Source organism: Nyctibius grandis, chromosome W (genome assembly GCF_013368605.1).
Source record: "Nyctibius grandis isolate bNycGra1 chromosome W, bNycGra1.pri, whole genome shotgun sequence".
Lineage (NCBI taxonomy): Eukaryota > Metazoa > Chordata > Aves > Nyctibiiformes > Nyctibiidae > Nyctibius > Nyctibius grandis.
In genome coordinates, this window is record NC_090694.1 from 1,683,179 (window position 1) to 1,696,903 (window position 13,725).

At 44.0% G+C, this 13,725-nt stretch overlaps 1 protein-coding gene across 2 annotated transcripts in view; it reads left to right on the forward strand.

Moving 5' to 3' along the window:
• Positions 1-2,825: 2,825 nt before the first annotated feature.
• Positions 2,826-13,725, forward strand: part of LOC137675739 (protein ARK2N-like) — a 45,196-nt gene continuing 34,296 nt past the window's right edge. For both annotated transcript variants that reach the window (XM_068421936.1, XM_068421937.1), the window contains exon 1: positions 2,826-2,953. The gene's annotated coding sequence lies outside the window, so the exon portion shown is untranslated. The remainder of the gene's footprint in view (positions 2,954-13,725) is intronic.

The window sequence follows — 13,725 nt, forward strand, 5'->3', positions numbered from 1 at the left end:
CCAGGGGAGGTTTAGATTGGATATCAGGAACAATTTCTTCACCAAAAGGGTTGTCAAGCATTGGAACAGGCTGCCCAGGGCAGTGGTGGAGTCACCATCCCTGGAGGGATTTAAAAGCCATGTAGATGTGGTGCTTAGGGACATGGTTTAGTGGTGGGTTAACGGCTGGACTTGATGATCTTAAAGGTCCTTTCCAACCAAAATGATTCTGTGATTTGGCGGGGGAGGGTGGTAGATGCATATGCACGTTTCTATACTATCAACCCTATAACTGATTCTGTGCCACGAGCAGTGGCTGTGGAGGAGCGGGATCCTCCAAGGGTGCCTCTGCTGTAGGATGCGTGTTAAACACTGGAATTTCCCAGGCATTTGTAGGCCCTGATCAGGTTTTAGGGACTCTACTGAAATGATTGCTGCTGATACGAGATGGTTCAGTTCAGCAATGGTTTAGCAAGAGTAGGCCTCAGAGTAGGCTCTAAAAGGCCTGCTCTGTGTTACCTTTACACAGAACTAGCTTTCCTGTCAGTAATCTTCCTTTTAGCTAGAATAATAGAGAATAACAATAGGTTCTGAAACAAACTACATGTTTTGTAGATAGAGTCTGTTTATGGGATTGATAACAAGGTTCTAGTAGACAAAGATTCATGCTGTTTACGCTTAGTCCTAGAAAAACAAAGGTCTCTGCTAATTATAAAAGGGCCAAAAGACAAAACAAAACTGTAAAGAACAACTTTGTGATGTCTAAATTAACTTGATTCATAAACTCTTGTGTCAGAGGAGAGATAAGTTCAAACCAATATCTTCTTCTTGGGAACACATGTACTTGTAAACAAGAAGGCCTCGACCACGCTTGTGCAGAAGCACGATTAAAGGGGGATTGCGACCACCAGCGACCCCCAGAGACCACCCAAGACCCCTTCCCCAATTTAGTACGCATGCGTAGAGACATTATGTAATGCATTACATAACGTATTATACATAAGTTTATTTTTGGAATGGGTGGGCTTTTCTTGGAATTATGTATATAAGGAGCAAGCTTTTGTTCTTAGGTGTGCATGCTAGGAGGAGAGATCCCCCATGCACCCAGCGCTGCAATAAACCAATGTCGGCTTTCTAAACTATCATTTGGTTTAGAGAGTTTTCTTGGTTACTATTTTCCGGTAACACTGCCACGTTTCCAAATTGCAGAGCGCTACCTACGATGTATTGTGCAGTTGTGCAGCATGTATACCCTGGGGCTGCAAAGCTAAATACTCTGATTAAGAAACATCAGAACGATGTTTAATATACGCATTACAATGTCGCCCTAATTGCACACCAGGCTTCACCCACCCAGCCCCCGGGTCTCTGATCTCAGGGAGTGCAGAGGCAGGATCACCGGGATCAGCACTGGAGGGAGAACGAGTGTTGGCCGAGAGACTGGTGAGAGGCGTTTGCGGTGCTGGGCTCCTGCCATCTCTCCTGAGCTTGGCGCTCCTTGTCACCTGACCTCTGCACCAGGAGAAGACGTTTCTTTCTTCTCGTTTCCTTCTGCTTCCTCCTCTGCTCTTTTCCTCTGGTGAGTCGTCTCCAACTGCCGTGTTTGGTTTGCACGCTTCTGCTTTGCTGCTGGAAAACCAAAGCAAGTGGTGTGCCATTAGCCCGCAGACAGGTCTCCCTCCCTGCTGCTTTACCAGCCTTTGGCTGCCTCAGCTTTCCTCTGTGGTGGGTGACCCATGGCGCCCGCGGGTGTGAACTGGCTCCGGAGGTGGCTGCTTGCTGCCGTGTCCCTCATAGAATCACAGAATGGTTTGGGTTGGAAGGGACCTTAAAGACCATCTAGTTCCAACGCCCCTGCCACAGGCAGGGACACCTTCCACTAGACCAGGTTGCTCAGAGCCCCATCCAACCTGGCCTTAAAGACTGCCAGGGAGGGGGCATCCACAGCTTCTCTGGGCAGCCTGTTCCAGTGTCTCACCACCCTCACAGGAAAGAATTTTTTCCTAAGATCTAATCTAAATCTTCTCTCTTTCAGTTTAAAACCATTCCCCCTCATACTATCACTCCATGCTGGCCACGCTGCCTGTGATGCAGCCCAGGATACGCTTGGCCTTCTGGGCTGCAAGTGCACATTGCCGGCTCATATTGAGCTTCTTGTCAACCATCACCCCCAAGTCCTTCTCCTCAGGGCTGCTCTCAATCCATTCTCCACCCAGCCTGTATCTGTGCTTGGGATTGCCCCGACCCACATGCAGGACCTTGCTCTTGGCCTTGTTGAACTTCATGCAGTTCACACAGGCCCAGCTCTCAAGCCTGTCAAGGTCCCTCTGGATGGCGAAACTCTCAGGCAGTTTCAGCCTCTCCCACCTCGGTCCCACAGCACGGCCTGCCCCGCTGCCCTCACCCGCCCTCGCCGCCACGGGCACAGGCACCGCCACAGGCCGCAGGGTGCGTCCCCTCAGGCCGTGCCCCGCTGGGCCTGGCGCTGCCCGGGGGGGCTCTCCCGGGGGTGTAGGGGGGAAAGGGTGCGTGGGTATTACAGGGGGGCGCACCCGGGGGAGTGGGACAGCCCTGGGGAACGGGACCCCCCCCGGGTGCGGGACAGCTAGGGGAGCGGCCCAGCCCGCCCGTCCCGCTCCCCTCAGGGCGCTGCAGGGGCGGGGGGAGAGGAGGGGAGAGGAGGGGGCGGAGCCTGCCGGCCCCGGCCCCGCCCCCGGCGCCGCTCTCGGCCGCGCGGTGGCGCTGGCGGGCGTGGCGGCCGCTCTGCGTGGCGCTCGGCTGCTCTGGCGGCGGCAGGCAGGAAGTGACGCGGCTCAGTGGAGCCCTGCGGCATCCGGTGACATTTTCTCTGGCGTCGGGGGAGTGGAGCCGTGGCGGTAGTAGTGGCAGTGCGGGGGGTGGCTGAGACCCGGCCGCCTATGCTCCAGCTGCTGCCCCCCGTGGGGGAGGCCAGGAGGGGCCCTGCGTCGTTCAGGTGAGTGCGGCTGGCGGGGCCGGCGGAACCGTTGCCGTTAGCTCCGCTGTGCGCGGGCGGGAGGCGGCGGGCCGGGGGAGGGGCCGGGTACCGGCCTTATCTCTCCCCTTCCTCCTTCTTCCCCCTGGGGCCGGCGGTGGCGGGAGCGGGCGGCCCCCGGAGCACAGCCCCGCGGCGCCTCGGGGGCCTGGCCTGGCCTGGCCTGGCCCCAGCAGTGCCGGGGAGGCGGCCCTGCCCGCCCCGGGCATCCTCCGCGCCGGCCGAGGTGTTCAGGAAGGCTTGGGTGCCCGGGGGGTGGCTGTGAGCGCTGCCCGCCTCGGTGAGGGGTGACCTCCGTCACGGCCCGATGCGGGGGCTAGCCCAGCCGCCGATTTTTTGCCCTAACCTAACCTTGCCCGGTGTCAGCGGGTGAAAACCTTCCCGCAGCTCCTGGAACCGACTTCTGGCCACTTTGGGTTTCCTAGGACTTCTGTAATGTGTTGTGGGGTCGTATTAGCTGCTGGGAGAAAAACCCTTTGAAAAACAAGGTGTGTAATTGCTCTAGTTTTATGCTTCTCTAGGTTTTTGGTTTTTTTTTTTTTTTTTTACTTGTTTACCTTGGATGATGTGGGAATATATATTTTATGTGGAAAACAAGTTGTTCGTTGCTTATCTAGCCCGAGTTCCCCTTGAGCTCTTAACATATAATGGGTTGCAGATGTGGCTTTCAGGGACACAGCCATCCGAGGAGCATATAAACTTTAACGGTGCTACTTGTTCTTTTCAAAAAGGAAGTTGGCAGTCTGAGCAGACTTGTAATATTGTAACTGTTTTCCCAATTCCAGTATTGTAACTTTCTTTGCATCGAGGTTATTGGACAACTACTTAAAAGGACAGTTTTTGAAAGACTTGGAGTTGTTTTTTAGGTTTACATTGTGTAGCTGGTAGGGAGAGCTTCCCTCTTTGTTAAGTAGCATCTAATTGTATTTATGTCTTAGTTTGTTAATAGTGGAACAAGGCTACTTGTATTAAAGTTTGTAGGTACCTTTGTGAAACTGTAACTGCAATAACTTAGTTAAACTTGGTTGTAACTGCAATAACTTAGTTAAACTTGGTTGTAACTGCAATAACTTAGTTAAACTTGGTTGTAACTGCAATAACTTAGTTAAACTTGGTTGTAACTGCAATAACTTAGTTAAACTTGGTTGTAACTGCAATAACTTAGTTAAACTTGGTTGTAACTGCAATAACTTAGTTAAACTTGGTTGTAACTGCAATAACTTAGTTAAACTTGGTTGTGACTAGTTACATACTTTAAACCATCACAAAGTACTTAATAGCATTTCAAAGGCTGAAAAAACCTGTGTGTAGAGATGCCATGGCATAAGTCAATCCTGTTTGGTATTGGTTTTTTTCACTGGCAAGTAATTCTAGCTTTTAAAAACGAATGAGTAGTAAGACTTTGAACCCTTGAGCATCTCTTTAAAAGTGTAAAACTTCTCTTAATCCCTGCCCAATAGATGTTATTTCGTTTTAAGTCTTCCCTGGTACTTGTCAAGCATAAGACCAAATAATAGTTTTACTTATACGTTAAAGAAAATTGGCAGAGTCCGGGTCTCTAGGTTTGCTGGTTTTATTAAACAACTCAGAGTTGGACCACCACCGCAGTGAATGGTACCTGACTCAAATTCACTATCGGTTTATATAGAAACTAATAATCAATTACATCATAAATTTCTCACGAGCTTCTGTTAATAATCCACTAACTATTTCAATTCCTCTTTCTTCCTTCGTCAAGAGTCCACAAAAGTCCATTCTTTTCCATTGGTCAGCTGATCTTTATGTTCTGGTTGCGCTCCGACTCCGGTCGACACCCCGTCCTTAATGTTCTTGCCGTGATCAGCGTCCCGTCCTGATCCAGGTTGATCAGAGTCCGGTTCCCACCGCCAGTGTCTCCTAAACATTCAACCTTAAAAACAACTAAAGTTATATTTAAAACCTTATCTATGCTAATTTTTATTTCTAGGTGTCCTATATTTCTTTTAAGGTAAAGAAAAGGTTAACCATACATCCCCTTTACTAAAATCATCAGAAGGTAATACTTCTAGGCCTACTCCTGCTTAGCTACTCATTAAGCTTTGATTGATGATTTGTTCAGTCATAGGTCAGGATTACACAAGGAGCTTTGAGAACAATATTCATGGATTGTGAAAGCCCACCTGTGTTTATTCAGATAGACTTATATTAATTATTCTATTCACTATTCTATTTCACCCCTATTGATTCTTGTCTCTCTAACTCATAAGAACTTTTTCATTAATCGTGTGAAAATTTCTATAACATTATAGGCCAGTGCTAGCCTATTTCCAGTTTTCAAACTAAAATTTTAAGTACAGACAGTAATAGCTCTCCGCTTAGAACAGCAAACAAATGTTAAATTTAAAATGTTTCTCGTAAAGTATTTTACATTGCTAAAGTCTATTAAGAAAACTTCATGTTTGACTTTGAGGTGGAAACTGGGTATGGCACCATTTTGAGGTCTTCATCTTGTGGTTCTCCTGCCCTAGTTAACACCTGTAATTGCTGTTTCTGTGATAGAAGAGCTGAAAGTCAGGCAGTCACAACAGTGCAGCTTCCCCTGTTGCCCTGGAGGAGGGAAACATTACCTTTGCGGGGCGACTAGATTTGTAACAAGCTCTAAGGAGAACAGTAAGTTGCTTGTCATGTGTTTGCTGAACCCAAACATTCCCCCCATACATGTGTACGAGATAAAAGCAGTGAGATGAAGTATGAAGAACTCAGCTGTCCACCAGCAATCACTTTTAAACATCATTTTCTGAGTATTTCTCACATCTAGTGATCTAGAGGAGTCTGGCGCTGGCAAAAGAAGCTCCAAAGGGGAGGCTACTTATGTGGCTACTAAAAGCTAATAAAATACTGCTCTCTGTGGTTCTGGTATACCAGTAAACACTGGTATTTTGTCTAGGGGATTAGGAGGAGGGACAGTGGGGGTGACAGAAGGTAGTACGTGAGTTTGGGCAGCTGGTATTTATGCTCAAGTATGAGGATAACAGTTCTGACTCATTTTTAAACACTTGAATTTTTAATTATAACATGTTGACTATTTCTGTTTGCTCTTCAGCCTAATTGCTAGTTGGCATCGTGAAGAGGTGCGATGAGAAATTCCTGAGAAATCAGTAAGAGGAAAGGACTGTGGTCTTGCACGTTCAAGCGTATGATGTGTATTGCAGTACAGCCTGGCCATCTATGCTTGCCCTTGATAAGTGCACGAAGGCTGCCTGCGTGGTAGAAATTAAATTGTACAAACAAGTTGGGAAATGAGTGGATACATTAAACCGGGTGCTGCGGAGGGAGGGAAAAAGGGAAGGAACCTGAAGCCAACCACAAGGCAGTTGAGAACGGTGGATATGGAGCAGTCACAGCACACACAAACCAAGGACTGCTCCAACTGATAAAAAGAGGGGTAGGAAGGATGTTTGTGTGTGCGTTTGACAAATGGGCAAATCACGCTGGCAGGTGACAGTGTGGAGGAGGTGGGGATTAATGAGGTATGATAAGATTGGATGAACAAAGAGTAAATATAGAGAATCATGAGGGGCTTTGAACACTAAACATTAGGGAGATAAGTTGGTGTAACTTGATCGGAGCAACAAGAAATAATTGGCTTGGTTGTCCTGACCCCACGTCTCCTTGCTGTGTATTTACCTTTAAAATGTAGGCTTCTTTGTCTTGCCTTGATTTTGTTCACTTTCTTCACTTTCTCTTGTATATTATCACATCAACTCCCTGCTCCACCAAGGATGTATGTGCCATCTGTGACCCACCTGTATATCAACATCACACTTAAACCTCTGTTAATGAGACAGGAGTTTCTACATATCACACTGGTTACCCTCTGACTGAAACGTCACCACTAGATAAGTTAAAAGCTTTGGAAACTTTTCAAATGAGTAAATTGTTTCAAGCAACCTGTATTTCATTTTCTATAACACTTCAAAGTTGGTGTGTTGATGGTATTTTTTGACAGAATTGGGTCTATGGTCAATCTCAGCTTCTGTGTTTTTATCTACAGTTGACTAAATGACTTACAAAGCTGTAAACATTGACAGAAACTGAGCAGCAGATTTAATAACACATTTACTAGATCAGAGTGAAAGATTTAATTACCATAGTTGCAAGCGTATAACTCGCACCTCAGAACAAGCACTCTGGAAAAGAAGTACCAAAACTCGAAAAATTTTTGCTGGCTTGAACATTGTCAGTAGCAAGGGGGAACCGAAAATGAAGCAGCAGTGGGAGATAGGGACAGGCATAATGTTGGGAAAGAGCTCTGGGATGAATTTGTGTGGTACAGTGCGTGTCGCTGTGCAGTTATGGCTCTGAGATAACCTGAGGCTTACGTGGCAAGGAAACCACTTTTGTCTCAGTTTTCCAGTATGTGAATCGAAGCTCAGCAGAGAACCGACACTCGTGACTTTAACTTTAGCACCATAACTTGGGAGCAGGTGAACTGTTAGCGGAATCTGTGGTAGCAAATACTATTGCGGGGAACTCAGTATGATTTTGTGGTGATTTGTGGTGTCTTTCTGTCACATCTTTGTTCCAGGTTTTTAATGCACAAGGCAGTTCTGAGTCTGCAACTTGATTTCCCTTTTTTGTTTTACAAGATCAAAATGGTTTTTCTACTTTTTAACACCTGGAATGGATTTCACTGTATGGAACTCATCAAGCTACAGCAATAAGACTGTGTTGAATGAACAGAATGGGGTTGAATAAATACTCCAGACTTGATGATCTTTTTTTTTCTTCTTTCTGCTTTTACTGGGGAAGTTGTATATATTATCTACATCTCCTGTTGCTAACCATTAGTTTTATTCTTAAGAAAGCTCTGCCAGCTGAGCCTCTTTTTCCTAAATCAAGAACAATAATGCAACAAATCATTTTGGGGTAAATGGTGCTTTTATTTACGGGTAAGTTAGTTTTTGGGGGGTTTTTTGTGTCTTTTTTTTTTTCCTCCTGTCAGTACTTGCATGGTACAGATGAAAACTACCTTTTCATTTTCTTTTGCTCTTTTTATAACTGGTAACTTGGTATCATCTTACATGCTATTATTTAATCTCTGTAGTCAAGTAAACACAAAGTCTTCTGTATGTTGTGGGAAAGAAATGTGTGTTTCCTGGTCTGTCTGTTATCCTCTCAAAGCAGAGGTCAAATTTCTTCACCTCTGCCAACTGGGAGTAAATACTGTAGGAAGTATCGGATAGTGAAACCTGTGTTAGAGGCATTATTCATAACACACATGTAACTGGCTTCTGACCCAGTCAGTTCTGTTTTTTGAAATACCCAAAGTAGCTTTTGTTCATTTGTAGAACCAATCTGTGTTTACTTCATACTATTTTTTTCATCTGTTGTTTGTTAAAAGCTTATTCTAAATTAACCCTCTCCTGCACTGTACTTTTTTTTACCAGGCTTCATTCTCCTTCCATAACAGATCGTGCCGCAGCCCCTCTAATTCTGCCAGTGTCCACAGGTGTTTGTCTATGGCTGCAGCGTCCTACAAGAATTTAACTTTTTTTGTTGCGTTAATTTCTTAGGAAAGCTCGAATAAGGAGGAGAGTGTTAGGATTTGTAAAGACACAGACTCAGAGGTTAACTCTCTTCAGTTAGCTGTGCTCCTGAGTACGGTTCTGTGGCATGGGTGAGCTTTCTTGGTGAGAAGGTAGCAGGTTGTTTCCAGTGAAGCTATACCTGTTGCTTACTGAGTCCTAATTAAGTCAGGACAGACCAGTGTCATGAGTGCTTTCTTCTTTAGGAGCACTTTGGACATGTAAAGACTACGGTATTGATCGTTAGCAATCTGGTAGATGCTGAAATCAATTGGCACCTCTTATTAGTGGTCAAAAAACGATCAAGGGTTTGGTGTCAAGAACAGCCCAACAGCAGTTGGTATCTCACCGTTACTAAAATTTTCATAATTTGAATGCAACGTGAACTTTGCCTTTAGTGTAATGATACCATTTATTTTTCAGTAATGTACCTACTGCAAATCCATCTTGCAATATTTAGATTTTATACTGCTAACTTAATAATTAAAGCAACAAATGAATGATCTTAGTAGCTCGTGAATGAGAAAACAACTGGAGATCATAGTTTGGCTCACAGTTCTTTTCCAGTCTTTCTGTAGAGTTTGGGCATCTCACCTGATCTTCTTCGGTTGGCCAGGCCATAAAATGGGTATGTTGCTGCCCTGTGGCAGGAAGATACTGCCTTAAGGCAAAGATGCAGCACTGGCATTGAATTAAAGTATTTGAAGCTTTAAAATACCCGAGGGTTGGTTTTGTTTATTATATATATACTAGCATGTGACAAAGATGTGCAAAAAGAATCACAGAATGGTTTGGGTTGGAAGGGACCTTAAAGATCATCTAGTTCCAACGCCCCTGCCATGGGCAGGGACACCTTCCACTAGACCAGGTTGCTCAAAGCCCCATCCAACCTGGCCTTTGAACACTGCCAGGGAGGGGGCATCCACAGCTGCTCTGGGCAACCTGGGCCAGTGTCTCGCCACCCTCACAGGAAAGAATTTCTTCCTAATATCTCATCTAAATCTCCCCTCTTTCAGTTTAAAACTGTTCCCCCTTGTCCTATCACTCCACGCCCTTGTAAAAAGTCCCTCTCCAGCTTTCCTGTAGCCCCTTCAGGTACTGGAAGGCTGCTAGAAGGTCTCCCCAGAGCCTTCTCTTCTCCAGGCTGAACAGCCCCAACTCTCTCAGCCTGTCTCCATAGGAGAGGTGCTCCAGCCCTCTGATCATCTTCGTGGCCCTCCTCTGGACTTGCTCCAACAGCTCCATGTCCTTCTTATGTTGGGGGCCCCAGAGCTGGACGCAGCACTGCAGGTGGGGTCTCATGAGAGTGGAGTAGAGGGGCAGAATCCCCTCCCTTGACCTGCTGAAGGACTGATTGTAAAATACTTACAAGCTATAGAGTCTCTTAACATTACTTAACTCAACTTTGTTAAATGGCTGTCATAATTCCATACCACTTCTAATTCAGCTTGAGCTTTTAGATAGCTGTAAGAGATGAGGAGATGCTGGCGAGTTGCTGCATGAGCTACGGAAATACCCGCAAGACAGCCCAGGCGGTTGTAGCTTCGGTTAGGTAGGCAGCACTGTTAGTGGAAAGGAACGTTACACAGAACTTGACAAAACAGCTCTCTTATCTGCTGAGAGTATCTTTCCTTCTGATGTCAAGGGTTGTGCAATTTTGGAGTGGTGTTTTGTAAGATCAGGTGAATTTGTCCAACACTCTTCCTTGCTCCAGACCTGTTGCTGTTGTCTGTTGTGTAAGATTCTCACCTTGCTCTCCTTCTGTGCCCTGACTCTGATCTCATTCAGCCAGCTAGCCCAATGATGAGGTGCACAGCTTCCCCCTGGGAAGTTGAATTACAGAAGAACTTGATGGGTGCTAACTGGCCCAGCAGGTAGGCAGTTCTACCTCTTTGCAGTGGCAGTGGACTGTGGGATGGACTTCAGGGCTCCTGGAACTGCAGCCTGTGTCCCACAGCACTCATTGCTGCTTCAAGATTTCCAAATAACAGCAATAATGAGGTACATTTATGCACGTCTGTGCTGGACTGGCTTTGACTTTTGCAGGAGACCGCACAAGCCCTTCTCAAATGAATACTGTGGTACTGAGGTGACTTTGCTACTTAGAAGTTACATTGCAGTTGTCCTGGTCTGCCAATTGAAGCTAATAGCAAATAACACAAGGTTTGATTACTTTCAGGATATTTCAGATAAATGTTCTTAATAGAAAATCTGTGCTCTGAAAATCGGGATTAATTTATTACTGTTATGCTCAAGCAATTTAAAATGTGGCTTTTCTGTGAGCACTATTTTATTGACCATGGTAGAACAATAGACCAACGTTTCTTGAGAAGAAGAGGTCTGTTTATATAGAATGGCATGAACCAGCAGAGAAAGCACAGAATGCATTTCCTTTGAGTAACAGAAATGGATAGGTAAAGTGGGAAAACTTGTTAAACTCAAAATCTTAGAAAAAGATGATACATCCCTATGACTGCCCTCAGTAGGGTGATGATCTGCAAGCTAATATACGGCAGACAGAGAAAGAAATGAAGCATGGCTATGCTAGCATTGATTTCTGCTACTAGTTTTGCTGAAAGAGTAATGAAAAATCTAAGAGCAAGTCACTTAAATTTTTAGGAACGGATAGTAATAAAAATATGCCCCCTTTAATTTTTTAGAGTAGGGAGCATTGTAGACTTGAAATTGCTGTGCACTTGAGAAAAATGGTTTCACTATGAGAAAGAAATGAGATTTTAGAAGGCTAAGTGCAGCCAACCCTGTATGCCTTTATCTGTATGCTAATGAATTTATTTTTACGAGGACTGTGATATTTTTTTTTGTGGGATTCCAGTGCAGCTGGTGAATGTTTCTGGAAGCCTGTGTGCAGGCTTGTGAACTAACCTATAGCTGGTAGTTACCTTTCATTTGAAAGAGGCAGAATATGTGCATGAAGCATTACAATGCAAAAACCTGTATTTAAATGTAAAGTCGTGCTTCTTATTTACGGTGGAAAATGTTGCTTTTCAGGGTTGCAAAGGATGCTCCACAATCCTTTGTTTTAACGAACTGTTGAGCACTCAGTAGGAGCAGCCTATTTTTAACCTTCGTTTGTTTATGCAAAGCCAGTTGAAACACAGCATTAGTTTAATCCTTTCTTCTTTTGTTTCCCACCGAAATTCTCTTACCAAGGTCCTATTCTTTAGGATTGCTACCAGGCCTGACTTATGAATCATCTGATAAAGAGCCAGCTCCACTCCCAGAAATGTGCCTTAGGTAGAATTGTATGCCAGTGAGTCAGCTTTAGGGCAGCATTTTCAAAGGAACACTATATAAATTACACAGTATCTATGTGGGGGTGGCTTAGTGTTATGAAAAATCTGCTCTCGAGCATCGTGCACACACATCCACACAGAGGTGAGTCAACTGTCTTGAGTTAAGTTGAGTGCTGGTCACACTTCTGTTGTTTTAAGTGCATGGGTATGTGTGACACTTAAAAGAAAATAAAAAAGAATGTATGGTATCTTGGGGAGGAGATGAACAAGTTCAAAAGATAGCAGTTGGGAAGTGGAGAAAGTGTTGGTACTTCTACGTTTGTCTGGATGCAGATTATTTTTTTCTGATAGAGGTCTAATTATTTGGATTAATTAGTTTTTAGTTACTTAGAGATTTTGTTGTTGGGCATGTCTGTGGTATTCGTACTAGAATGTCACTGGTGAGTTTGAATTAAGCGTGTTGGCTTTTAATAGAAAGGAAGGCGATTGGGGTAGAAGAAAAGCATGACCAACACGCAGATACACCTACAAAGGTTTTTGGTGAAGTTTCGGAAGTGGCCATTCAACATCTTCACATCTTCAGAGTTATGTGGCTCTCTGTCAGAAGAGGACGTAACCTTGGTCTTTGCCAAAAGTTTCTCCGGTACTAGGAAGTGGACTGGTGCATTATGGTCAACTCTGCAGTACCCAGGTCATGTGCTGCTTCTGTCCTTACCCAACCCACCATCCTTAGACATGTAGTCTATCAAGTGTTTTATTCAGAGTTCTTGATGGACTTGCCTGAGTGTTTACACTTGTAAAACAGTTGACTTCTCTTTTTTTATAATTTTATTAACCTCAATTGTATACAGTTGTCATTACCTCTCTCACACCTCTGATTTATTCCATCTATGCTCAGTTACATTGGGTAAATGTGAGATAATGTAGTCCACTGGTGATGGAAATAATTGTTTATGTAAGTATGAGCCACTATAGTCTTTAGTTCTGTATAAATATGAAAACATATTCAGATTTAGATGAAAATACTGACTTCTGTGATGCTGGAGCTGTAAGGTAGTAGATGCTCTGGAAGGATCTATGTAATTAGCCGTGTGTTCTGAACAAGTAACTCCTGTGCAGCAGTGCAGTTTAACTTTTCATTTACGTAGTCACAAAAGCTTAAAGAACCTACTTGATGTTATTTTCTGCAGAAACGTAGGTAGTGTTTCCCATTTTTTTTTTTTTTTTTAAATTACAGCTTGCAAATGAATGGCTAGTGGTGTGAGGAGGTAGGTTGTTCAGACTGTTTTCTTTCAGTGCTAAAATAGCATCAAAAGACAATGTTCTGCTGGATAATTTTTTTCATTTAAACAATTGCTAGAACTGGCATACGAAGGTAATACGGTCGTAAGCAGGGAAAAGAAGTGGTCTGTTGGAGTCTGAATAAGAGGAAATGTGTCAGTAATGAACTAAAGTGACTTCTAACAGCAAGTTGCTGTGAAAAACTTAGTGCTTTTGAAGTAAGAATCTGTCATATCCACAGCTGCTGAGAAAAAGAGCTGGTTTGCTTCATTGAAGCTAGGCATTCTGTATTGTGAATCAGTTCAATAACACCTAAAATGATAATGTACAATTAAGGTTAGGGTACCATGGTGTTTATTAAGTGTTTCAGGCCTTATCATTTGTTTGGGTGAAACTCATTTCCTTCTGACATTGCAGGATATACAATTATAAAGAACATTTACTGAGAGCAAAGCAAAGAAAAATATTATGAAGGATGTATGAGTGGACAGTTATTGATTGATAAAAGGCATGTATGCCATCTTCAATATAACTCTATGTGCAGTCATATATATTACTTAATAGCATACATTCCATTATAGTTGTTCTTTAGGAAGCTACTGACGCTTATTTGAATTTAATTTTTTGCTTT